The sequence below is a fragment of the Neoarius graeffei genome, chromosome 22 (genome assembly GCF_027579695.1).
Source record: "Neoarius graeffei isolate fNeoGra1 chromosome 22, fNeoGra1.pri, whole genome shotgun sequence".
In the NCBI taxonomy this organism is placed as follows: Eukaryota; Metazoa; Chordata; class Actinopteri; order Siluriformes; family Ariidae; genus Neoarius; species Neoarius graeffei.
In genome coordinates, this window is record NC_083590.1 from 25,139,887 (window position 1) to 25,166,180 (window position 26,294).

At 45.8% G+C, this 26,294-nt stretch overlaps 1 non-coding gene across 1 annotated transcript; it reads left to right on the forward strand.

Annotated features, from left to right (window-relative positions):
• The first annotated feature begins 24,558 nt into the window (after positions 1-24,558).
• trnas-uga (transfer RNA serine (anticodon UGA)) lies at positions 24,559-24,640 on the forward strand. Its single transcript has one exon. It is a non-coding gene; the product is annotated as a tRNA-Ser (tRNA).
• Positions 24,641-26,294: the final 1,654 nt, after the last annotated feature.

Consider the following 26,294-nt stretch of genomic DNA (forward strand, 5'->3'; position numbering starts at 1 on the left):
TGTGCATGCGCACACGGACTTCTGTCTGCTTGACTGCATGAAGCAAGTGATTTTTTTTTTTTTGCATATTATTTGCTAGGGAATCCCTTCAAATTAAATAACTTCCCAGACACAGAATAGCCTGATATTTTTTTTAGATATTACAGAAATAAATATATATCACAATGATCAAATTTCAGAGGGAACTAAATTTCGCTGATTTTATGAAATCGAAAGGCCGTCTAGTTTTAAGGTTTAGATTAAATGCAACTAAATTCACATTTTTTCACCCCGTGAGTAATACAGTAAACTGTTTGTATGGTAACAGCATCTCAGTCAGTAGTTTGCTTCTTTTTTGTGTTATGCATTACCATGAACATGCTGACAGAACACTTCTCTCTGGAGCTGAGCAAATCTCTAAGGAACTTGAAGGCTCTGCCCCAACACGATGGCCTTAATTAATTTTCCTCTAGCTCTTTACATGCCTGGACAGTTACTCTATTCATGGTCACTTTATCTCTGTATAAGCTAAAATAAAGACAACATGGCAGACCAGCTGTTCAGTGACCCCCTGAAAACCTAAAGTTGATGCAACACAATTGTTCAGGAATGATTGATTTGGGTTGAAGAATACAATCGTCTAAGCTAAATGACGCCTACTTTATCAACGCTGACCACAGGAAATCTTATTGTCGCCTCTCCAAGGAAATCCACTCATAGCGTTTTGTTTGAAATGTAATAATAACCCTACTTTTACTTCAGTTTTAGCTTCTATTAGCTTAGGGAGCCATCAATTACCAGTGTCTCGTCACAAAAGTTCATTAGAACCCACCAATCTCAAGGGAAGAAATAAAGCCCTAATGAAGACGTAATTGCATTTCATTTTTACGAGCAAATAATATGTGCCCATTTAGCATTCATGCATTTTCACTCTGTGCACATTCAGTCTCATCTTTACCAACAGGGCAGAGTCACGGTTGTCATGGCGATGGCGAGGGCGTAGTAAATAATGGCGAGAAATTAATGTCAAAAATCACAGAAAACAAATTTAACGTCTGACAGGGGTGGGTAAAATAAAGTGCTCCATTATTTCACCATTATTCCTCTCCTGTCCTTTTCATTCCTTTTCTCTCTCTACCTCCTCTCCTTCTTCTTTTTCTCTTTCTGTGGTGTCCTCACTCAATTACAAAAAAAACCCATTGTCAAGTAAAAAACAATTAGGTGCACTAGATTCCTCCTCCATCTCCTCCACTTCTTTTCTTTTCAGACGCAATGACGTCAGGAGCTTCAACGTGTATAGCTGATGGCGTCTACAGAAGAACAAATGAGAAAAGGAGATGAAATGGCATGTGGGTTTATCAAGGTGAGCTAATGTGTAGGAGATTGAGCAGGATTCGGTGCGGAGTGGAGGCAGCTCAGCCCATGCTTGCCTGACTGTGGGATTGTGTAAACCTGGAGATATTGAGTCACCATGTTGGTTGGGGACAGTTTATATTATTGCTTTGTGGTCACATGTATAAGCAGCATTGATTCATTCTGGTGACTGTGACCTAATTTGTTTTTCTTTACACTCACTCACTCATTCACTCACTCATGAATCCTTCTAAACAATAATGCTCCGATCTCCAAACATGTCTCATGACTATGAAGTGTTACATTCATACGTATTCAGTATATATAATGCTGTCCAACACACAGCTCTATGCCTCTGTCTGCTCTCATTTGTTCAGATAAAGGTCAGAAGTGAAGGATAGACTCGGATAAAAGGGCAATGAGAAGTGGATTATTCAGTGCAGACAGAAGCCTGATGCTGTCTATCACGTCTACTCTACATTTCCAGTCCAGAATCCCAGAATGATTCCCCAATTATGGATTACATAGCTTTCTATCAGCACTTTCAACTGGTACATACCATAACCCAACGCTTTCAGATATTAATGAAGCAAATAAAAGACTAAACAAAACAGTTTCAAGGCAGAATACAAAGCGGAAACATAACACGAGCAGAAATTAAACATACAAAATGTCATAATTTGTTTTAAACAATAACACTCCCCTCCCAAAAAAAAGCCCCCCCCAAAAAAAACCAGCAACACAACTGCAGGAGAAATAAATGAATGAATGAATGAATGAATGAATGAATGATCATTTACAAAACCATTGCATTTGGGGTCACATACATCAAAATCATTCATTCCAAACAACTAAAAGCCAGCATGAGTGCAGTTTTAAGAAAATAACAAGAAAACAGAGTCATCGACATCCCCCGCCCTATATACCAACTATATACCAAGTTTCAAGATATTATTTATCACATTTTTCAAGTTCTGCTGCAGGAAACCAACCCTACCTCTTTACACTGACCTCAGCAGCCCATTGTATAAACCCACCAGACCTTTGGTCCAGGTGAGCTAAAAATTAAAATTTCTCACATTTCTTTGTATCAAAAGGCACATATACATTACTTAATCAACACATATACCAACTTTCAAGACCATACCACTCATAGTTTTCAAGTTCTGCTCCGGAAACAAAACCTACCCCTAAGACTAACCTGAGAGACTAAGTCTGAGATTGTTTCCATGGAAACATGAAAAATTAAAATTTCTCAAATTTCTTAGTATGAAAAGGCACATCTACATCACCTTGTTAACATGTATACCAAGTTTCAAATCTGTATCATGAATAGTTTTGGATATATGCTCTAGAAACACTCTTAGAAACTAAGTCAAAATCTATTTTTTATGTAAAAATTTGAAAAATACTTTTTTTCAAAAATCCAAAATAGCAAAAGGCACCAGTTCACATGTTGCTTGATATGTATACAAAGTTTCATGAAGATATCTTCAGTAGTTTTAAAGATATGGCCCAGAAACGAAAACATGACCGGACAGACGGACGGACAGACGGAACCTGTTTCTATATCCGCCGTCAAACTTCGTTTGGGCGGGGGATAATCAACAATGGCACACGTCCTGAAATGTTTTACTGGGAAATACGCCACTTGGATTTTTCATACTCCCTACATCCGGGACATGGAGAACCAAAACCGTGACAAATCTCTATATGTCACTCGTGAGTAAATTGATGAATTGTTTTGATAAATCTGGGTACTTTTTGTTTGTGAATGTGTTGATATAATAAAAAGAAAATCACATGTTGACTTGAAGATTTGTTTATCTTCTAGTGTTGAAAAAGTTGCATTTTTCATCCAAGATACATTGCAGATCTGAGTGACATATTTAAATAATATTAGCTGACGTTGAGTGGTCTATCAGATATATCCCATTCAGCTAGCATGATATTGAATGAGTCAAAGACGAGTTAGCTGAATGGAATATATCTGATATATCACCAAAAAAGCCAGCCAATATTTATTATTATTATTATTATACATACACACTCTTCATATCAGCATTCTCAAAGGCCAACGCGAGCTTACCTGTGCATACATGTCAACCTTTGGTCAATCAAACCTGTATAATCAACCTCCAAAATCCGTATTTCCCTTATAAAATCCATATAAGATGCAAATTAAAATAATTTACCTAAAATTTGAATGATAATTAACAATGATATATCCCAGTTACTTTTTATTCAATATTAATAACAATAAACCTTCAGAATGAATACAAAGCTCCAATGTTCGACAAAAACACAGTGTTATCAGCGTAGTTACGAAGGAAATACTTCGTTGTTTGGAGACAGGTTTCACCGAGCAGCTATTATGCGCGAGACTTCATATTAGCCACAAAGTCAGGAAAATCTGTTTGTAAAATTACGTTATAATGACCAAATACAATGAAAAGTATTTTTCCAGTCTCACCTGTGAAAGGTAATCCCATGTGATCTCGTTTGGACGGTAAACCTGTTGGTACAGTTAAACGCAGCACATGAATGAGGCATCTTTATTCTCGGCTACTGTCTAGACGCTATACCAGAGACGGTTGAAGAATCTCCACTTTGCCACATCCAATATGGCGGCGAGGATGACGTATGATTCTACGCAGAATGCGGCGTCTATGTTTATGACTTCCCGGTTGGCGGGATTCTCGCAATGCGGTGTGCGCATGATCAAAAGTGGAACAAAGTCTCGCTACCACAAGATAACGCGCCATTTCATAAGACTCTTTACTGGCTGTCTGTGGTGTACAGTACGTGTGTAAATGTTATGCACTCTTTTATCATCGTGGGAATTAATTATAGCTCTGAATAAATATTGAAGTTTTTTTTAAAGAATCCGTATAACTTTATTTATACGCCCGTATACTACGTTTATTGAATCAAATCCGTATAAAATACGGACATTCCGTATAGGTTGACATGTATGCCTGTGACTTGGTGCTGTTAGCACAGTAGTCCAGTTACCTTCTACAGTGTAGCTGGTGTAGCATTCAGCAGTGGTATTAGAGAAGGCCAAAGCGAGCTTACTCATGACTCGGTGCTGTTAGTGCGGCAGTCCAGTTACCTTCTATCTGGTGTAGTGCTAACGCAGGCCAATGCTAGCGCAGTCAAGCCAAATATTATTATTATTATTATTATTGGCGGCACGGTGGCGTAGTGGTTAGCACTGTCGCCTCACAGCAAGAAGGTCCGGGTTTGAGCCCCATGGCCGGCGAGGGCCTTTCTGTGCGGAGTTTGCATGTTCTCCCCATGTCCGCGTGGGTTTCCTCCAGGTGCTCTGGTTTCCCCCAAAAGCATGCAGGTTAGGTTAACTGGTGACTCTAAATTGAGTGTGAATGGTTGTGTCCCTATGTGTCAGCCCTGTGATGACCTGGCGACTTGTCCAGGGTGTAATCCGCTGTAGCAGTTCGCGTAAATGGGTGGAGCACAGAAGGACGGCAGGACAGAACTGAGTTCACAAAAACTCTCTTTATTCAGCTTTTCAGCTGCAAACACACACTCAGACACATGCACACACATCAGCTGTCTGGTTGTGGAGAGAGTCCCTCTGCTCTCACTCTCTCTCCTTAAGAAGGGCGCGGTCACTGGGAAGACACACAAACACATCAATTAACAACAGGTGTAGTGATTCTGCCACTTAACTCCCCCGACTCCGCCCTCCTGTCACAGACCGATGCTAGACCATGCCCCCACTGCCACATACCCCCACCGCCCGACTCAGGCCGGGCAGCCGTCCGGCCCGCAGCCGACTCCCCCCCCTTGACGGGAGAGGAAGTCCACCACGACCATCTGCGCCCCCGGCCTGTGGATCACCTTGAAGTTAAAGGGTTGGAGTGCCAGATACCAACGGGTGATCCGCGCATTGGCATCCTTCATGCGGTGGAGCCACTGGAGGGGCGCGTGGTCCGAACAGAGGGTGAAAGGGCGTCCCAGCAGGTAGTACCGGAGGGCGAGGACCGCCCACTTGATCGCCAGGCACTCCTTCTCGATGGTACTGTAGCGCCCCTCACGCACCGACAGCTTGCGGCTAATGTACAAGATAGGGCGATCCTCCCCCTCCACCTGCTGGGACAAAACGGCCCCCAGCCCTCTGTCCGACGCATCCGTCTGCAACATAAAGGGGAGAGAAAAGTCAGGGGAGTGTAAAAGTGGCCCCCCACACAGTGCAGCCTTAACCTTAGAAAAAGCCCGCTGGCATTGCTCCGTCACTGGACCGGATCTGGTGCCCCCTTTTTAGTCAGATCAGTCAGCGGGCTGGTGACGTCCGAATAATTAGGTATAAACCTACGATAATAGCCAGCCAGCCCCAGGAACTGTCTCACCCCCTTTTTGGTCTTGGGCCTCAGGCAGGCCGCAATCGCTGCAGTCTTGTTAATTTGGGGACGCACCTGCCCGTTGCCCAAGTGGAAGCCCAGATACCGTACTTCCACCCGCCCAATCGCACACTTCTTCGGGTTGGCCATGAGACCCGCCCGCCTCAGCAACCTAAGGACGGCCCTCAGGTGTTGTAGGTGCCGCGGCCAGTCATTACTATAAATAATGATATCATCTAAGTACGCGGCCGCATAGGTGGCATGGGGGCGGAGGACCCTGTCCATCAGCCACTGAAATGTAGCAGGCGTCCCAAACAGCCCAAAAGGAAGTGTGACAAATTGGTGTAAGCCGAACGGTGTGGAAAAGGTCGTTTTTTCACGGGATAATGGAGTCAAGGGGATCTGCCAATCACCCTTTGTTAAATCCAGTGTCGAGTAAAAACGAGCCGTGCCTAGCCGATCGAGCAACTCATCAATACGAGGCATTGGGTACGCATCGAATTTAGACACCGCGTTTACTTTTCTATAGTCCACACAGAACCGGACCGACCCGTCGGCCTTGGGTACCAAAACCACCGGGCTGCTCCAGTCACTGTGGGACTCCTTGACAATGCCCATTTCGAGCATGGCCTCGAGTTCTTCCCGAACCACCTTTTTCTTGTGTTCGGGTAATCTGTAAGGGCGGCTACGCACTACCACCCCCGGGGGCGTCTCAATGTGGTGCTCTATGAGGTTAGTGCGGCCGGGCAGGGGTGAGAACACGTCCGAAAACTCGGTCTGCAACTGGGCAACCTCCGCGAGTTGGGTCGGGGAGAGGTGGTCTCCACAGGGGACCGGAGAGGGACGTGAAGCTAATGTTCCTTTTTGAACCTCCGGCCCCAGCTCCGCCTTCTCCGGAACCACCGACACCAACGCCACGGGGACCTCCTCGTTCCAGAGTTTGAGTAGGTTGAGGTGGTAAATCTGTAGCGCCCCACCCCTGTCCGTTCGCTTCACCTCATAGTCGACGTCCCCGACTCGCCGTGTGACCTCAAAGGGCCCTTGCCACTTGGCGACTAATTTAGAGCTCGATGTGGGCAACAGTACGAGTACTTTCTCTCCCGGTGCAAACTCTCTAAGGCGCGTACCCTTGTCGTACAGGCGGGTTTGCCGTTCTTGGGCCTGCCGCAAATTCTCCTGGGTTAGTTGTGTGAGTGTGTGGAGTTTTGCACACAGGTCAATAACGTATTGAATTTCATTTTTGCTTGGTGAAGGTCCCTCCTCCCAATTTTCTCGCAGCACATCTAAAATGCCACGCGGCTTACGCCCATATAATAATTCAAACGGGGAGAACCCCGTGGAGGCTTGGGGGACCTCTCGCACTGCAAAGAGCAAGGGTTCGAGCCATTTATCCCAGTTACACGCGTCCTCACTTACAAATTTCTTAATTATGTTTTTAAGGGTGCGATTAAACCGTTCCACTAAGCCATCCGTTTGTGGGTGATAAATGCTGGTGTGGATCAGCTTAATACCTAATAACCCATACAGTTCATTCAGTGTTCGTGACATAAACAAGGTGCCTTGATCAGTCAGAATCTCTTTCGGGATTCCAACTCGGGAGATGACGCGGAAGAGCGCCTCCGCAATACTGTGTGCTGAGATATTGCGAAGAGGCACTGCTTCCGGGTATCGCGTTGCATAGTCCACCAGAACTAATATAAAGCGGTACCCTCGTGTTGACCGATCTAATGGCCCGACGAGACCCATCCCAATTCTTTCGAACAGGGTCTCAATTAACGGTAGAGGGCGCAAAGGCGCTTTTGGAATGGCCACTGGATTTACTAACTGGCATTCGCGGCATGCCGTACACCACCTACGGACATCGCCGTGAATCCCCGGCCAGTAGAATCGGGCCATTATTCGGGCTAGTATTTTATCCTGCCCTAAGTGTCCAGCCATGGGATTAAAGTGAGCCGCCTGGAATACCAATTCCCGGCGGCTCATCGGAATTAAAAGCTGCGTGACTCACTCTTTAGTTTGAGTGTCCTGCGTCACTCGGTATAATCTATCCTTCATAATCGTGAAGTAGGGGAAGGACGGGGTGGCGTTCGGCTGGAGCGTTTGACCATCGATTACTCTCACTTGGTCAAAAGCATGCCGCAGAGTCTTGTCTCACGATTGCTCTAACGGGAAATCCGCGAGGGATTCCCCAATAGAGAGAGGAGGAGCCGGCGGCTCCTCACTCTGGTGCGGAGATGACGTAGATGGCTCTGTGACAGCTGCTCCCGCCAAAGCGACACCGGGACCTCCCCCTGTCAAATGGCAGGACCCACTCTTGACTAAGTGTGTCATTAAACCCCAAAATCCTGGCCAATCAGTCCCCAAAATTAAAGAGTGGGTAAGGCGAGGATTAACCGCCACCTTCACTATAAATTTTTCCCCTCTGAAAATAATGTGGACCGACACTAAAGGGTAGTTGTGAACATGCCCGTGCACACACAACACCTTCACCAATTGTGCTCCCCCCAATGCCTCGTCTTGCACCAGGTTTTGGTGTATTGAGGTCTGATTACAGCCCGAATCCACCAACGCCTGATATGTAGCCCCTTGGATACTCACCGGTATGCGATACGCTCCGGCCCGATCGAGGGCGGCTCCTGGTGCGTTGGGGATCCGAACCACCATGCCCACCTCCATTATCAAGCACTGCTGTTGGAGGTGGCCCGGTTCCCCGCAGCGCCAGCAAACCGGCCCGGGCTTCCTCTCTGCACTAGTGCTCTGGGGCTCACTCACCTGAGGGGGTGGAGAGACAGACACAGAAGGGAGACACAGAAGGGCACCGCGGGTGCGGCGGGCCGGCTGAGGTGGCGCCGGCCCCCGTCTCCGCGGTGGGGGAATGGGGCGAGGAGAAGACACAGGAGGAGGGGAGAGAGAGAGAGAGAGAGAGAGAGAGAGGAGAGAAGAGAAGAGGTCGTCTGCGAAGGTCCGCGTAGGCCAGCCGGCGGTCGGCGGGGAGCTGTAGCGCGGCCAGCTGTGCCTCTCCCGTTAGCAGGGGGAGGAGGCGCGCCGCGTGCTGTTCCACCGGCCACCCCGAGGTCTCTGCTACCTGCTCAAAGAGCGTGAAGAATGCCTCGGGGTCGTCCTGCGGGCCCATCTTCGTGAGGGTGAGGGGGGAAGGGCCCGCGGCGGTGGAGTTGGTGGACCTCGCCGACGCGAGGAGGTGCCGGAATGCCCGACGATCTTCCTGTTGTGCCAGCACCAGGGCCTCGAACCGTTGTTCTTGCTCCTTTCGAAGGGCGAGCAGCACCTGGTGCTGGCTCTGTTGGGCCGTGGCGAGGGCGTGGATCAGGTCGGCGAAGGTGGAGGACTCCATGGGGCTGTTGTCTTCTGTGCTCATTCCCGGGTTTTGGCACCACTGTGGCAGTTCGCGTAAATGGGTGGAGCACAGAAGGACGGCAGGACAGAACTGAGTTCACAAAAACTCTCTTTATTCAGCTTTTCAGCTGCAAACACACACTCAGACACACGCACACACATCAGCTGTCTGGTTGTGGAGAGAGTCCCTCTGCTCTCACTCTCCTTAAGAAGGGCGCGGTCACTGGGAAGACACACAAACACATCAATTAACAACAGGTGTAGTGATTCTGCCACTTAACTCCCCCGACTCCGCCCTCCTGTCACAGACCGATGCTAGACCACGCCCCCGCTGCCACATCCGCCTTTTGCCCGTAGTCAGCTGGGATCAGCTCCAGCTTGCCTGCGACCCTGTAGAACAGGATAAAGCGGCTTGAGATGAATGAGATTATTATTATTATTACTATTATTTTCCCTGTGTACTTTACTTAGTTACTTTTAAAATCAACACCGACAGCTACATACAATGGAGCAACCTAGCAGCCAAAATTCTCTCAAAATCTTCCACTTTTAATGTAGCAAACCTCATGGCCATGTTTGTTTACAAATCGTCACAGTCACTCGCTAGCACGGAAGGTTTACATCTCTGATGTGTCTCTTTTCCAGTTTTTCAATGTCCGTTGGTATGTTTTTCTCTTGTAAATATGTGTGAAGAATACATAATGATGTTTTGGTAGCCTTTTGGGTGTTCAGCACATCTTCAGTTTCAGTTTTCAGTTTATTTATTTAGTGCCTAAACCTAGCACTGGATTAGCCTCGTCTTTTCTCTTTCCCAGCTGACAAAGAAATGGTTCTGCACATGCGCAGCAGAAAAGTTTTTTCACTGGATATTCGCATCGGCTCCGGCATATGATGCCATGTTGTCTTGACGATGTGCAATATCGTAAACCAGATTCAACACTCATTTTCCATTGGGTAGAGTAATGTAATACATGGAGGATAAGGAATATGATTACAATATTGCATGCCATCAATAAACCCACTAGAAGGGAATAGAATACATGTTTTTATTCCATGGAAAAAGTGGCCCATATGTATAATAATTCCTGATATTTCGCTCCGATGACATCACTCCCAGTGTTTTCCTGCTGACTTGACGTATGTTGTCGAAATGGCGAACTGGTTCAAAATTAAAATACTTTTGATTGACTTGCATATTTTTTTGTGGATGTGTCCGTATAATATGAAGAACATTACACGGTGGGACTTTGTTCATTCGTTAATATATTCACCATTCGAAGATAAACTTCATATTGTCACACAACCGTGTAATATCGTAATATTGTAACATTTAATGTGGATCATCCACAAAACACATTAGTTCGTGTTATCACTTGCATATAAAATATTATAGTAGCTATAAACAGTCATTCTCTCTCTCTCTCTCTCTTCGGTTTTACCTCTATCTGTGACAAAGCACTGACACTGGAAACTCCTTCCAAACATAGTAAATAAACATTTCTTCACTGAAAAACGTCCATATCAACAATTACAACAATTAGACATATTGTGAATCTGGTTTATGTGAAGAGTCTGCCATACCTATTGAAGTTGTTACTATAGAAATAATAAAGTATTCATTCGTATATGTGCACTAATATAAATGCATGATTTGCATTGTAGCTGCTAATATCATCAGAGTTGCTGTTGTAGGAAATTAATCAACACATTAATTGAATTGAAAATTCAACATTTCTATCGTCTAAGGCTACATCCACATGACAATGGCAACGAGATTTTTTTTTTAAATATCGCGTCCACATGGGCAACGGATCAGTAAAATATCAGGTACATATGGCAATGCAACGCTTACTGAAAACGATGCAATACACATGCCACACCTCTACGTGCGCTGTAAGACGGTCCCATCTGAGACACCAGAACAATAGAAGAAGTAGATGCATGTGCATAAACCCCTTCTTCTGTAGCATTAGCCACATAAAGTTTTGATTATTAATCAGGAGCGTAAAACAAAAGACGTGGAAAGAGGAATGAATGGGGGTAGATGGAAGCCGGTACGCCAACATTCTGATATCCTCCAGAATTCTTTAATGGTCCGGAATAAATTGAATGCTACACGTTGATGGATTACTTTGTTCTTCTACGCCCTTTTTGAGGAATGTATTGTCGGACTTAAACCAACATCTGAAGAGGTGAGATCGCTCCTTTTTTTTCCCCTATTTTTGCTGGCGGGATTGTTTTTGTTTTTGGAAAGCAGTGAAAATATTTTGTAAGCGTGTTTCATGAACCAAGTTATAGGATTTGTTGACAACTCGCATCGAGTTCGTTACACTTCTACCCGGCGTGAAGCACTGCCAGTCATGTGGTTGTAACGTCATCGTAAACAAATCCGTTCTACTCATCCAGATGACTTCGCAACGGCGCCGTTGCCAGATTTTTCCACTCTGGAACCCGTTCTCAAAAGATTTTGTTTTGGGGCACCCAAAACGCCGGTGCCATGTGGACGCCAGGCCGAAACGATAAACAATTTTATCAGATTCACCTGAATCCGTTGCCGTGTGGACAGGGCCTAAGTATCAAGCAGATAGTTTGCTTTGCAGGTAATGTTTGGATTTTTCGAATTAATTTTCTAACTGGCAAACATACAGTACATCATTTAATGTAATTTCTGACTATATTACCATATAACAATGGCTACAGATGAATTTAGAGTAGATGCTAAGTCTTTTGCTGTCGTGTTGTCACTCTCTGTAGCTGATATAGAGACCATGCACATGCACATGTCCTTGTATATACAAGCTCTAGAAGGCTATCAGCTCATTTTGATATCTTTCTGTATAAAATCTATCTCCTTCTGCTTTGGATAACATTTTTTGGATTATTATTTGTGTAGCCAGAGATCTCGAAATGTCTCGTTCAACGCCAAAAGCCTCTCAGGGCTGTGTTGAGCAAGCATCACAGTTAACCACCCATCCATCACTGTGGCCATACATCTCTCTCCCCAAGAGCTGAATAATTTATCGCCTGCCTGCTCAACCTGTGAAACTCAAGGCACTAAATAACATCTGTTCAGTGCTGTCCATCCTTCAGATCGCCGTGAGCTTCATGTTGTTTTCTCAACAGCAGCAGCAGGGCTGCAATATCATGCGTGATAAAGGTGATAAAGGCTTGATATGCTCGTTTTGAGGTCAGAGAGGTCAGGACGGGACCTGTCGGCCATTCTTTTTTCCTTTTCCCTTTTTATTTTGTGTCATTTTTTCCCCTAACTTTTGCCTTCTATTATTTACTGACCGATTGCCTGAGTTCTGAGTGTTAATAAAATAATGCCTATAAATCCATCACACTTAAGTGTTAACAGATTACATGGTGTGGAAGAGGAATTATTTATTACAAATATCATTCAAAATAAATTCAAGTTTTTTTTAAACACTGGATTTCTTTATTGTTTTTATTGCCGTTTTATAAAAGCAATAAGCCACTCAATATGCTAAGGGGGTTTCAGGCACTCTGTTTTGCGTCATGCCTAAGAACATCCTCACACATGTCAAGTCAAGTTTATTCGCATAGCGCCTTTAACAACAGATATTGTCGCAAAGCAGCTTTACAGAAAAATAAAGACTTTAAACATATGAACTAATTTTATCCCTAATAAATTTATTTATTCCTGATGAGCAAGCCTGAGGTGACGGTGGCAAGGAAAAACTCCCTCAGACGACACGAGGAAGAAACCTCGAGAGGAACCAGACTCAAAAGGGAACCCATCCTCATCTGGGTGATAACAGATAGCGTGATTATAAATAACTTGCTTCTATAACAGTGTCCTATGTATATAGTCACAAAGTATAACTGTGTAACCAGGAAATTCATTATAGTTTTATCATGAAATCTGTTTTGTTGAAGTTATCAACGGTTCATTGATGGAGACTTGAGTACAAAACTATTCATGACAACCGCAGTCCTCAAGTTATAATGGCAATTATAGTCAAAACTGTAAGTCAAGTCAAGTTTATTTGTATAGCGCTTTTAACAATAAACATTGTCGCAAAGCAGCTTTACAGAATTTGAACAACTTAAAACATGAGCTAATTTTATCTCTAATCTATCCCCAATGAGCAAGCCTGTGGCAACGGTGGCAAGGAAAAATTCCCTCAGACGACAAGAGGAAGAAACCTTGAGAGGAACCAGACTCAAAAGGGAACCCATCCTCATTTGGGCAACAACAGACAACATGACTATAACATTAACAGTTTTAACATGAAGTCAGTTTTGTTGATGCTATAAACTCTTCATTGATGGAAACCCGAGTGCAAAACTGTTCATGACAACTGCAGTCCCAAAGTCAGCAAGCCAACTGCAGTCCCCAGCCACAAAAGCACGACTGCAAGAGTCCAGAGCGTCCTCCAGGTGTGACCCTCAACTGTCCACACAGGGCCGCCCTCCACAGGAGTGATGCGACGAGACTCCAACCAGACACAGGGCACCAGGATGGATCAGGCAGATCAGAGGAGCAGAAGAGGTCAGCATCTCAATCCCAGGACCAACATGTAACTCAGAGGGACAGATTTGGGGGGGAGGAGAGAGAGAGAGAGAGAGAGAGAGAGAGAGAGAGAGAGAGAGAACACGGGTTGTTAGGTATGCCCAATGTCACCTGAATAAGTAGGAACAGTATACATATTGCACTGAGTACAAGCAGGGACTCCGGCAACTAACTATGACCGCATAACTAAAAGGGGAGAGCCAGAAGGTAACACAGGCATGAGGGAGCCCCGGGACATAAAGCAGCAGCCACTACACCATCAACAAACTCGAGTGAGCAAGCGAGTGGGGACTGACAGCATCCATACATCCCAGTTTACCAAAACACTATGTCTGAGGACCCTCCAGATCTACACCTTTACCTCATAAACACCATTAACACAAGGCTTGACTAAACAGATATGTTTTCAGCCTAGACTTAAATGCTGAGACTGTGTCTGATTCCCGAACATTACTTGGAAGGCTGTTCCATAACTGTGGGGCTTTGTAAGAAAAGGCTCTGCCCCCTGATGTAGCCTTCACTATATGAGGTACCAGCAGATAGCCTGCACCTTTTGATCTAAGTAGGCGTGGCAGGTCATAGAGGACCAGAAGTTCACTCAGGTACTGTGGTGCGAGACCATTCAGTGCTTTAAAGGTCAATAGTAGTATTTTATAATCAATACGAAATTTGATTGGGAGCCAATGCAGTGTGGATAAGACAGGGGCGATGTGGTCATATTTTCTAGTTCTAGTAAGGACTCTTGCTGCTGCATTTTGAACTAACTGGAGCTTGTTTATGCACTTATTGGAACATCCAGACAGTAAGGCATTACAATAATCCAACCTGGAGGTAACAAAAGCATGAACTAGTTTTTCCGCGTCATGTAGTGACATTAAATTTCTTATCTTAGCAATATTTCTGAGATGAAAGAAAGCTATCCGGGTGATGTTATCAATGTGAGTTTCAAATGAAAGACTGGGGTCAATAATCACTCCGAGGTCTTTTACTGCTGCACGTGAAGAAACAGAAAGGCCATCCAGAGTCACTGTGTAATCAGAAAACTTACTTCTAGCTGCATGTGGTCTGAGTACAAGTACTTCAGTCTTGTCAGAGTTAAGCAGAAGGAAGTTAATAAGCATCCAGTGTCTAATGTCCTTCACACATTCCTCAATTCTATTAAGCTGGTGTCTGTCATCAGGTTTTGCAGAAACATACAACTGTGTGTCATCAGCATAACAGTGGAAACTAATACCATGCTTATGAATAATATCACCCAGAGGTAACATATTGTAGCGAGAATCGCGTGTGGGTGGAGCACAGAGGACGGCAGGACAGAGATCAGGTTTGACTATCGGCTTTATTGCCACACTTTTCAGGGTTACAATAATGTTTCAAATAGCGAGAGAGACACACACACACACACACACACAGCGTCTCGTCCGGGGATCAACTCCTCTGCTCTCGCTCTCCCTCCTTAAATAGGGCGGTTTACTGGGGAGAACACACAAAACACAGGTTAATGACACTCAGGTGAAGCGATTCTGCCACTTACCTTCCCCAACTCCGCCCTCCTGTCACAGACCGGTGCTTGACCACGCCCCCACTGCCACATACCCCCACCGCCCGACTCAGGCCGGGCACCCGTCCGGCCCGCAGCCGACTCCCCCCCCCTTGACGGGAGAGGAAGTCCGCCACAACCATCTGCGCCCCCGGCCTGTGGACCACCTTGAAGTTGAAAGGTTGGAGCGCCAGATACCAACGGGTGATCCGCGCGTTGGCATCCTTCATGCGGTGGAGCCACTGGAGGGGCGCGTGGTCCGAACAGAGGGTGAAAGAGCGCCCCAGCAGGTAGTAACGGAGGGCGAGGACCGCCCGCTTGATGGCCAGGCACTCCTTCTCGATAGTGCTGTAGCGCCCCTCACGCACTGACAGCTTCCGGCTGATGTACAACACTGGGTGGTCCTCTCCCCCCACCTGCTGGGACAAAACGGCCCCCAGCCCTCTGTCCGACGCATCCGTCTGCAACAAAAAGGGGAGAGAGAAGTCAGGGGAGTGCAAAAGTGGCCCCCCACACAGTGCAGCCTTTACCTCAGAGAAAGCCCGCTGGCACTGCTCCGTCCACTGGACCGGATCTGGCGCCCCCTTTTTAGTGAGGTCAGTCAGCGGGCTGGTGATGTCCGAATAATTAGGTATAAACCTACGATAATAGCCAGCCAGCCCCAGGAACTGTCTCACCCCCTTTTTGGTCTTGGGTCTCGGGCAGGCCGCAATCGCTGCTGTCTTATTAATTTGGGGACGCACCTGCCCGTTACCCAAGTGGAAGCCCAGATACCGTACTTCCACCCGCCCAATCGCACACTTCTTCGGGTTGGCAGTGAGCCCCGCCCGCCTCAGCGACCTAAGGACGGCCCTCAGGTGTTGCAGGTGCCGCTGCCAGTCATTACTATAAATGATGATGTCGTCTAAGTAAGCGGCCGCATAGGTGGCGTGGGGCCGGAGGATCCGGTCCATCAGCCGCTGAAATGTAGCAGGCGCCCCAAACAGCCCAAACGGAAGTGTGACGAACTGGTGTAAGCCGAACGGTGTGGAAAAGGCCGTTTTTTCCCGGGATAATGGAGTCAAGGGGATCTGCCAATATCCCTTCGTCAAATCCAGTGTCGAGTAAAAGCGAGCCGTGCCTAGTCGATCGAGCAGCTCATCAATACGAGGCATTGGGTACGCGTCGAATTTAGACACCGCATTGACTTTTCTATAGTCCACACAGAACCGGACCGAGCCGTCGGCCTTGGGAACCAAGACCACCGGGCTGCTCCAGTCACTGTGGGACTCCTCGACGATGCCCATTTCGAGCATGGCCTGAAGTTCTTCCCGAACCACCTTTTTTTTGTGTTCGGGTAATCTATAAGGACGGCTACGCACTACCACCCCCGGGGGCGTCTCTATGTGGTGTTCTATGAGGTTGGTGCGTCCGGGCCGGGGCGAGAACACATCCGAAAACTCGGCCTGCAACTGGGCGACCTCCGTGAGTTGGGTCGGGGAGAGGTGGTCTCCACAGGGGACCGGAGAGGTGCGAGATGCCAATGACCCTTTTTGGATCTCCGGCCCCAGCTCCGCCTTCTCCGGAACTACCGACACCAACGCCACGGGGACCTCCTCATTCCAGAGCTTCAGCAGATTGAGGTGGTAGATCTGTAGCGCCCCCTCCCTGTCCGTTCGCCTAACCTCATAGTCGACGTCCCCGACTCGCCGTGTGACCTCGAAGGGCCCTTGCCACTTGGCGATTAATTTGGAGCTCGACGTGGGCAACAGGACGAGTACCTTATCTCCCGGAGTGAACTCTCTAAGGCGCGTGCCCTTGTTGTACAGGCGGGTTTGCCGTTCCTGGGCCTGCTGCAAATTCTCCTGAGTTAAGTGGGTGAGCGTGTGGAGTTTTGCGCGCAGATCCATAACGTATTGAATTTCATTTTTGCTCTGCGATGGTCCCTCCTCCCAATTTTCCCGCAGTACATCTAAGATGCCGTGCGGCTTACGCCCATACAGTAATTCAAATGGGGAGAACCCCGTGGAGGCTTGGGGGACCTCTCGCACTGCAAACAACAAGGGTTCGAGCCACTTATCCCAGTTACGTGCGTCCTCACTTACGAATTTTTTGATAATATTCTTGAGGGTGCGGTTGAACCGTTCGACTAAACCGTCCGTTTGTGGGTGATACACGCTGGTGCGGATCGGCTTAATACCCAGTAGCCCATACAGTTCGGCCAGTGTTCGTGACATAAACGAGGTGCCTTGATCAGTCAGAATCTCTTTCGGGATTCCGACCAGGGAGATGACGTGGAAGAGGGCCTCTGCAATACTACGTGCGGAGATATTGCGAAGAGGCACCGCTTCCGGGTATCGCGTTGCATAGTCCACCAGAACCAATATAAAGCGGTACCCTCGTGTTGACCGATCTAATGGCCCGACGAGATCCATCCCAATTCATTCAAACGGGGTCTCGATTAATGGTAGGGGGCGCAAGGGCGCTTTTGGAATGGCCGCTGGATTTACTAACTGGCATTCGCGGCATGCCGTACACCACTTACGGACGTCGCCGCGAATCCCCGGCCAATAGAATCGGGCCATTATCCGGGCGAGTGTTTTATCCTGCCCGAGGTGTCCCGCCATGGGATTAAAGTGAGCTGCCTGGAATACCAATTCCCGGCGGCTCTTTGGAATTAACAACTGGGTGACACGCTCCTTCGTCTGAGTGTCCTGTGTCACTCGGTATAACCTATCCTTTAAAATGGAAAAATAGGGGAAGGTCGGGGTGGCATTCGGCTGGAGCATTTGACCATCGATTACTCTCACTTGGTCAAACGCGTGTCGCAGAGTTTCGTCTCGCGATTGTTCCAGTGGGAAATCCGTGAGGGATTCCCCAATAGGAAGAGGAGGAGCCGGGGGCTCCTCACTCTTTCGCGGAGATGACGTAGACGGCTCTGCGACCGCAGCTCCAGCCAAAACGACACCGGGACCCCCCCCGGCTAACCGGCAGGACCCACTCTTTACTAGGTGTGCCATCAACCACCGGAATCCCGGCCAATCAGTCCCCAAGATTAAAGAGTGGGTAAGGCGAGGATTAACCACCGCCTTTACTATAGATTTGTCCCCTCTGAAATGTATGTGGACCGACACCAACGGGTAGCAGTGAACATCCCCGTGCACACACAACACCTTCACCCCTTGTGCTCCCCCCAATGCCTCGTCTTGCACCTCCCGTCAGGAGGGGGAGGAGGCGCGCCGCGCACTGTTCCATCGGCCACCCCGAGGCTTCGGCGACCTGTTCGAACAACGCGATGAACGCCTCGGGGTTGTCCTGCGGGCCCATCTTAGTCAAGGTGATGGGAGATGGGCCCGCGGCCGGGGCGCTGGTGGACCCCGCCGACACGAGGAGGCGCCGGAACGCCTCACGGTCTTCCTGTTGAGCCAGCACCAGGGCTTCGAAGCGGCGCTCCTGCTCCTTCCGGAGCGTGACGAGCGCCTGGTGCTGGCTCTGCTGAGCCGTGGCGAGGGCGTGGACCAAGTCCGCGAACGGGGAGGATTCCATGGGGCTGCAGGACAGGTGCTCCACGATCCCGGGTTTTGGCACCACTGTAGCGAGAATCGCGTGTGGGTGGAGCACAGAGGACGGCAGGACAGAGATCAGGTTTGACTATCGGCTTTATTGCCACACTTTTCAGGGTTACAATAATGTTTCAAATAGCGAGAGAGAGACACACACACACACACAGCGTCTCGTCTGGGGATCAACTCCTCTGCTCTCGCTCTCCCTCCTTAAATAGGGCGGTTTACTGGGGAGAACACACAAAACACAGGTTAATGACACTCAGGTGAAGCGATTCTGCCACTTACCTTCCCCAACTCCGCCCTCCTGTCACAGACCGGTGCTTGACCACGCCCCCGCTGCCACACATATATAAAGAAAAAAGCAGTGGACCCAAGACAGAACCTTGTGGAACACCAAACTTTACCTCAGTATGTCTAGAAAAATCACCATTTACATCAACATACTGATAGTGTTCAGTTAAATAAGACCTGAGCCAGGAGAGGGCCATTCCCTTAACTCCCACAACATTTTCTAGTCTATCCAGAAGAATGGAATGATCAATGGTATCAAATGCTACATGAAGGTCAAGCAACACAAGTAGCGAGACACAGCCCTGATCAGACGCCAACAGTAGGTCGTTTACTACTTTAAAGGTCTAAATCCTGACTGATGCATTTCATGGATGTTATTCCTATGTAAATATGAGCATAACTGCTGTGCCACAGCTTTTTCAAGGATCTTGGAGATAAAGGGGAGGTTTGATATTGGCTGATAATTGGACAGCTGACATGGATCAAGGTTAAGTTTTTTAATCAGGGGTTTGATAACTGTTAGTTTAAAGGATTTGGGTACATAGCCAATTGTAAGAGAAGAATTTATTATTTTTAGAAGCGTTCAATTACTTCAGGTATTATCTGTTTGAATAGACGTGTAGGTAAGGGATCTAGTACGCAAGTTGAGGCTTTTCATGCCGAGATTAATGAAAGTAATTCAGTTTCTCTAAGGGGAGTAAAACATTCTAATTGCTGATCTGATACAGTTATATTGTTAACTACAGGGTCACTTACATTGTCTGACCTTAAATTAGTAGTTTGAATTTTTTGTTGGATATTCTCAATTTTGTCATTAAAAAAATTCATGAAGTCGTTGCTACTACATACTACAGATGTGCATGTATCTATAGTGGACTTATTCCTGGTTAATTTTACTACAGTATTAAATAGGAATCTAGGATTATTTTTGTTTTCTTCTATTAGGGAGGAGAGATATGTTGATCTAGCAGGACTAAGAGCTTTTCTATACTTCAGGAAGCTCTCCTTCCAAGCTAATTTGAACACTACCAATTTTGTTTGACGCCATTTACGTTCCAATTTTCGAGTGGTCTGTTTTAAAGTGCGAGTGTCATCATTATACCAGGGTGCTAATTTTTTGTTTCTGACCATTTTCCATTTAAGAGGAGCTACATTATCTAAGGTATGGCGGAATGTTGACTCTAAGCATTCAGTTGCCTGATCAAGTTCTGCAGGGGCTGACAGTGACCCAATCAAAGTTGATAACTCTGGGAGATCATTTATAAAGCTCTGTGCAGTAGTTGATGTGAATGTACATTTAATACAGAAGCGTGGTGAGGTGCATATATTATTACTCAGACATATTTTGAATGAGATGAGATAATGATCTGAGATAACTTCAGACTGTGGAAGTATGACTATATTTTCTACATTTAATCTGAATGTTAGTATTAGATCGAGGGTGTGACCACCATTATGGGTCGGTCCTATGACATTCTGATTAATCCCTACTGAATCTAAAATGGACGCAAACACTGTTTTTAAAGGGTCTTCTGGGTTATCGAAGTGAATATTAAAATCTCCGACAACTAAAGCTTTGTCTAAGGAAATAACCAAATCTGGGATAAAATCTGCAAATTCAGAAAGAAACTCAGAATATGGCCCCGGGGGCCTGTAAATAATAAATAACGGAATTAACTGGGTAGACCTATTTTTTGAGGCTACATACATTATATTAGTATGAAGAACTTCAAATGTATTAAATTTATAACCAGGTTTTTGTGTTACACCTAGATAATCATTATAAATAACCGTGATGCCTCCTCCTCTGCCAGTTAGATGAGGCTGGTGTATATAACTGTATCCAGGAGGACTCGCGTCATTTAATGCTATATATTCATTTGGCTTAATCCATGTTTCAGTTAAACAAAGTACATTAAACAAACAAAGTTGTACATTAAACTCCTGATCAGTAATGAGTTCATTAATCATTAGCGCTTTAGATGCAAGAGATCTAATATTTAATAGCCCCACCTTTAGATCAAAGGTGCTGACAGCAGCTGTACAGTCAGTATGATCTAATTTTATATTGATTAGGTTACTGGAACAAACTCTCTGAATATTTCTACTTTTTTGTTGAGCTCGGGGAACAGACACAGTCTCGATGTAGTGGACCCTGAGTGGCGACTCTGTGCAGCTAGCAGACAGTCAGTTTAGCCTGTTCGTTTGCTCCCTGGCCTTGGCTCTGGATTGTCAGAAATAAACTAGGCCTGTTCTGAGACTATGACTTATGCTGCAGGAAATGAGAGCAGCACCTTCCCAAGTGGGATGGATACCGTCCTGCCCTAACAGGCCACCAGTGCCCTCAAAATTAGCCCAATTATCTATAAAGCCCACACTGTTTTCAGAGCACCACCTGGACAACCAGGAGTTCAGTGACCATAACTTGCTGTAAGCTACATCGCCACGCCACATTGGGATGGGGCCAGAGCATACTACAGCATCAGACATCGCTTTTGCTAATTTAAACACCTCTACAAAGTTACTCTTGGTAACCTCAGACTGACGAAGGTGTATATCATTAGCTTCTGCATGAATAACTATCTTTGAGAACCTGTGCTTGCCTAGGACCCTAAGATTACCTGCTATGTCCGGCACCCTGGCTCCTGGTATACACCTGACTAAAGCTGCTAGTGCCCCTAAAGGCTGAGCTAATTTCACGTGCCATATGATAGAGTCCCCTATAACCAGAGCTCTTTCAGGTTTCTCAGTGGGTGCATCACTAAGGAGAGCAAACCAGTTCGACACATGACGCGGAGAGGAGTGGTGCTCCCGTGGGCGAGCCTCAGTGGTAGCTTTGGCTCTATGCTTATGCCGCCGAGTCATCACCCATTCGCCCAGAAGAGGATACCGGAAAATTATTTGTAGAAAAAATAAAAAAAAGATTAGTAATTAACACCAACACTCGTGGAAAAAAGACTCGTCACAAACAACTCAGGAACCAGGAAGTGCGTAGCACAGAATGCGCATGCTCAACCCAATCACCAATCTACACCAGCCAACCATCTGGCTGCTGGCTAAAGCTGTAAGTGTCCAGAGCCATCTTCTAAGTGTACCGTGTCTTTCAACTGTCCATATGAAGCCGTCCTCCACAGGAGTGATGTGATGAGACTCCAGCCAGAAGTAGGGCACCAGGATGGATCAGGTGGGTCTGAAGAGAAGAAGAATTCAGCATCACTGGTGTCTCAGGATTGACATGAAACTCAACAGAGAGGGACAGAGAGAGAGAGAGAGAGAGAGAACATAGGTTGTTAAGTATGCCTGCTGTCACTTAATGGTTAAGAACAACATACATTTTGCACTGAGTGCAAGCAGGGACTCCAGCAAGACTAACTATGACAGCATCACTAAAAGGGAGAGCCAGAAGGTCACACAGACATGAGGGAGCCCTGGGACATAAAGCAACTAGTCACTACACCATCAACTCATGATAAGATCAGTGTAACAGGCAGCCTATTGTTGCTTATTGCTTTATTCTACAAAACAGAGCAAAGGTCTGAGTTTACTACCAAGAGCTGATGAAGACATTCAATAATTTATGATTGAAGACTTATTATCAACTGAGTTTTAAATAGATAGATATTAACATCAGATCAGTACTTGTTATTAAACTCCTGACCCAAATGAGAGATAAAACAGAGATGAGTTACAGTAATCTGTGTCAGCTCCATGCTGTTCATCACTTCTCACAACATCTTTGTTTCCTTTATAGCAGCAACAGCACCAGCAATGTTTAACGGCGACTGGCAATCCAATGTTTTTCAAGAAAACATTCCCCGCACCACCACCACCAGCCTGATCAAAGTTTATACCATAGAGCTGCTGTGAAGGCTCAATTTTGATTGGTCAGGAAGAAGTGAATCATTTTCTATATACTGTATCGATACACTCACGGCAACTTTATTAGGAACACCCATCCACCTGCTGTGTTATGTGCTTATCTAATCAGCCGATCCCTTGACAGCAGCACAGTGCATAAAACCATGCAGATACAAATCAAGAGCTTCAGTTAATGTTCACTTCAAACATCAGAATGGGAAAAATTGTGATCTCAAAGTGTGACTTCCTTTCACTGTGGCATGGGTGTTGGTTTGAGCCAGATGGACTAGTTTGAGTATTTCAGAAACTGCTGATCTCCTGGGGCTTTCACACACAATAGTCTTGAGTTTACACAGAATGGTGCAAAAAACAAAAACAAAAAACATTGAGTGAGCGACAGTTCTGTGGGTGGAAACAAACGCCTTGTTGATGAGAGAGCTCAGAGGAAAATGGCCAGATTGGTTCGAGCTGCCAGGAAGGATATAGCAACTCATAGCAACTCTTTACAACCGTGGTGATCAGAAAAGCATCTCAGCATGTGACACCAGAAGAACACATTGGGTTCTTCAGTTTACACAGGGACTTGATTTAGTTTAGTTAGCATTTACTCTCCAGTGTCAGTGCTTTGTAACACTCAGAGTTAAAGCTGTAACTTTTAACAGTACAATACACTGTGTTTAATTCCTTGCCTAAAAAGAATAAAACTCCCAGCCTCTCCCTCCCTCAATATCAGTCTTCATGCCAATGGCCAAGCTGGCCTAAAATGCTACTGCTACTGCCACTTTGCACCCTGCCTCGAGAGAGAAAGGAAAAGGTGTCTGTTAATCTCGGCAGAAGATTCTCATAAGGTCGGCTGAAAGAGAAAATTAATTCCAATAAATAGTGGCTTTGTAGTCATTACAGTATTGTGGCATGTAAGAGTCTTTAAAATCTACAAGTTTAACAGATCAAAGACACTGCTGCTTCATCATGTCTGCTACTGAAATGACAATCATGTTTAGGATAGGATCTGTTTGATCTGCTGAGATGGAAAGTCCATCATTTTGAATGTAAGAATTGCAGTTTCCTCTGCTGGCTTTATCTGATTTGGGAGCGCTTCAAAATTTTTCAAAATGCCGCTGTCTCCCTCTAGTGTATCTAAGAAAACAGTGTGGCGTGAAGGGAAAAGAGATGTGAAAAGTGTTTTCTTTTTCTCTATTCAAGTCAGATCTATGAACCCTTTATAATCATAATCTTACTTCAACATACCTTAGGGAACTACTGACCCCCTAAACCGTTGGTGCTAAAGAAAGCAACTGGACTTGCTTGAAATCCTTGAAATTCTTTCAAGGATTTCAAGCAAGTCCAGTTGCCTTCTTTAGCATCTATGGTTTATGACAACCTGGATGACTGAGAATCTTCACAGACATATTGACCCCCTACACCCCCACTCGATCACTTAGGTCTTCTAGCAACAACTTACTTGCTGTCCCATGCACCAGACTTTCCACCATTGGAGGGGCAGGTCCTTCAGTGCCATCGCCCCCAAACTTTGGAATTCTATTCCTCAGTCTTTCCTTGGCTGGTCTTCTTGTTCTACTTTCAAATCTCTGTTGAAGACTTATTGCTTCCATGATCTCTTCTCTTACTGCTTTGTATTTACCTCCCTCCCTTCTGTAAAGTGACCTTGGGGTTGTGAAAAGCGCTATAAATTGAACTTCTTCTTCTCTTCTTCTTATTATTATTAATAAGACCATTGCTGTGATAGCCAAGAGGTTAAGGTGTTGGACTTGAAATCCAAAGGGGTTTCCCCATGCAGGTTTGAATTCTGCTTGCAGCATGCCAGCTGTAGGTGAATTTGTTGGGGGGGACCTTTTTATTTGGGGGCAGCCATGGCCTGAAAGTTAGAGAAACAGCCTTGGGCCCAAAGGGTCACTAGTTTGATTCCTGGGACTGGCAGGAAAAATATAAGGGGAGTTGAGTGAATGAACAGCACTTTCCCCTTCCTCTGTATCATGGCTGAAGTGCCCTTGAGCAAGGCACCGAACCCCCAACTGCTCCCCTGGTGCTGTAGTATAGCTGCCCACTGCTCTGGGTATGTGTGTACGCTCATTGCTTACTTGTGTGTTCACTGGTTCAGATGGGTAAAATGCAGAGGAGGAATTTCACTGTGCTTGTGTACATGTGACAAATAATAATCTTCTTCTTCTAACCCTATTCTATGAGGGTTTCAATTAATTGCTAAGCACAGAAACATAGTATTACAAAGGTGGGAAAGACAGATTCCTGCTGCATTGGATTCTGATCTGATGATTTTGGAGACCTCTGAAGTACACTGTCATTGTCATGTTCATGGAATCAGTATGAGAAAACTTATGCTTTGTAACATGCTGCATTATCATGCTGGGGTGTAGCCTTTATAAGATGGGTAAATTGTGGCCATAACAGGATGCACATAGCCAAAAACAATGCTCAGATAGGATACGACATTCAAAGAATGCTTGATTGGTACTAAGAGGCCCATTGTGTGCAAAGAAAACATTCCCCACACCATTACACCATCCCCACCAGCCTACCATCTGCATGGATCTGAGATTCACAAGACCAGCTGATGTTTTTCCAATCTTCAACTATCCAGTTTGGGTCAATCTGTGCCCGCTGTGACAGAAGTGGGACCTGATGTGGTCTTCCACCGTTGTCGCTTATCCTCCTCAATGGCCTGTAGACTTACTGTAGACTTCCTGTCAGAACTAGTGTGGCCATTCTCCTCTGATAACAACATGGCATCAACATTGTATTTCTGCCCACAGACCTGCTGCTCAGTGGAGGTTTTTTCTGTTTTTCTCACCATTCTTTATAAACTCTCGAGATTGTTGTGTGCGAAAATCCTAGAAGATCAGCGGAGTTCGTAAACCAGGCCATCTGTCAAAGTATTTCAAAGTCACTGAGATCACACCGTTTCCCCATTCTGATGTGAAGCTCTTGATCTGTATCCGAATGATTTCCTGCATCATGTTGCTGCCACATGACTGGCTCATTGGATAATTGCATGAATGCACAGTGGCTAGAGAAAATGTAAAAATATGGCTACATATTCACACATTAGCTCTTTGGTTGTGATATGATTTCCCAGTCTTAGTTCTGATTTGTGGTATTTGCTGGTATAATTTGAAGTGGCTTTGTTCCAAATGGCTTCCAAATGTTCTGAAGCTCAGATTCGTGGCACGTCTAGAATCAGGTCAGATGACTCATGCGTCGCCTGCATTGAGGAGAAATCTGTTGTCCTCTGCTGCCAAAATGCAGACCATTCTCTCCACACAGCATCTCAGAGATGTGTCCTTTCATGTTCGTGTACAGAATCCCAGAGCAGCATGCCATCTAGACTAGTAATGAAATGATTCTGCGTCTATAAATACTGTTTCATCAAGAGCCATTGTTCCATAATGTTAAACGAATGCTTGGTTTTCAGAGGCAGTTTTCTTGACGTTGTTTGT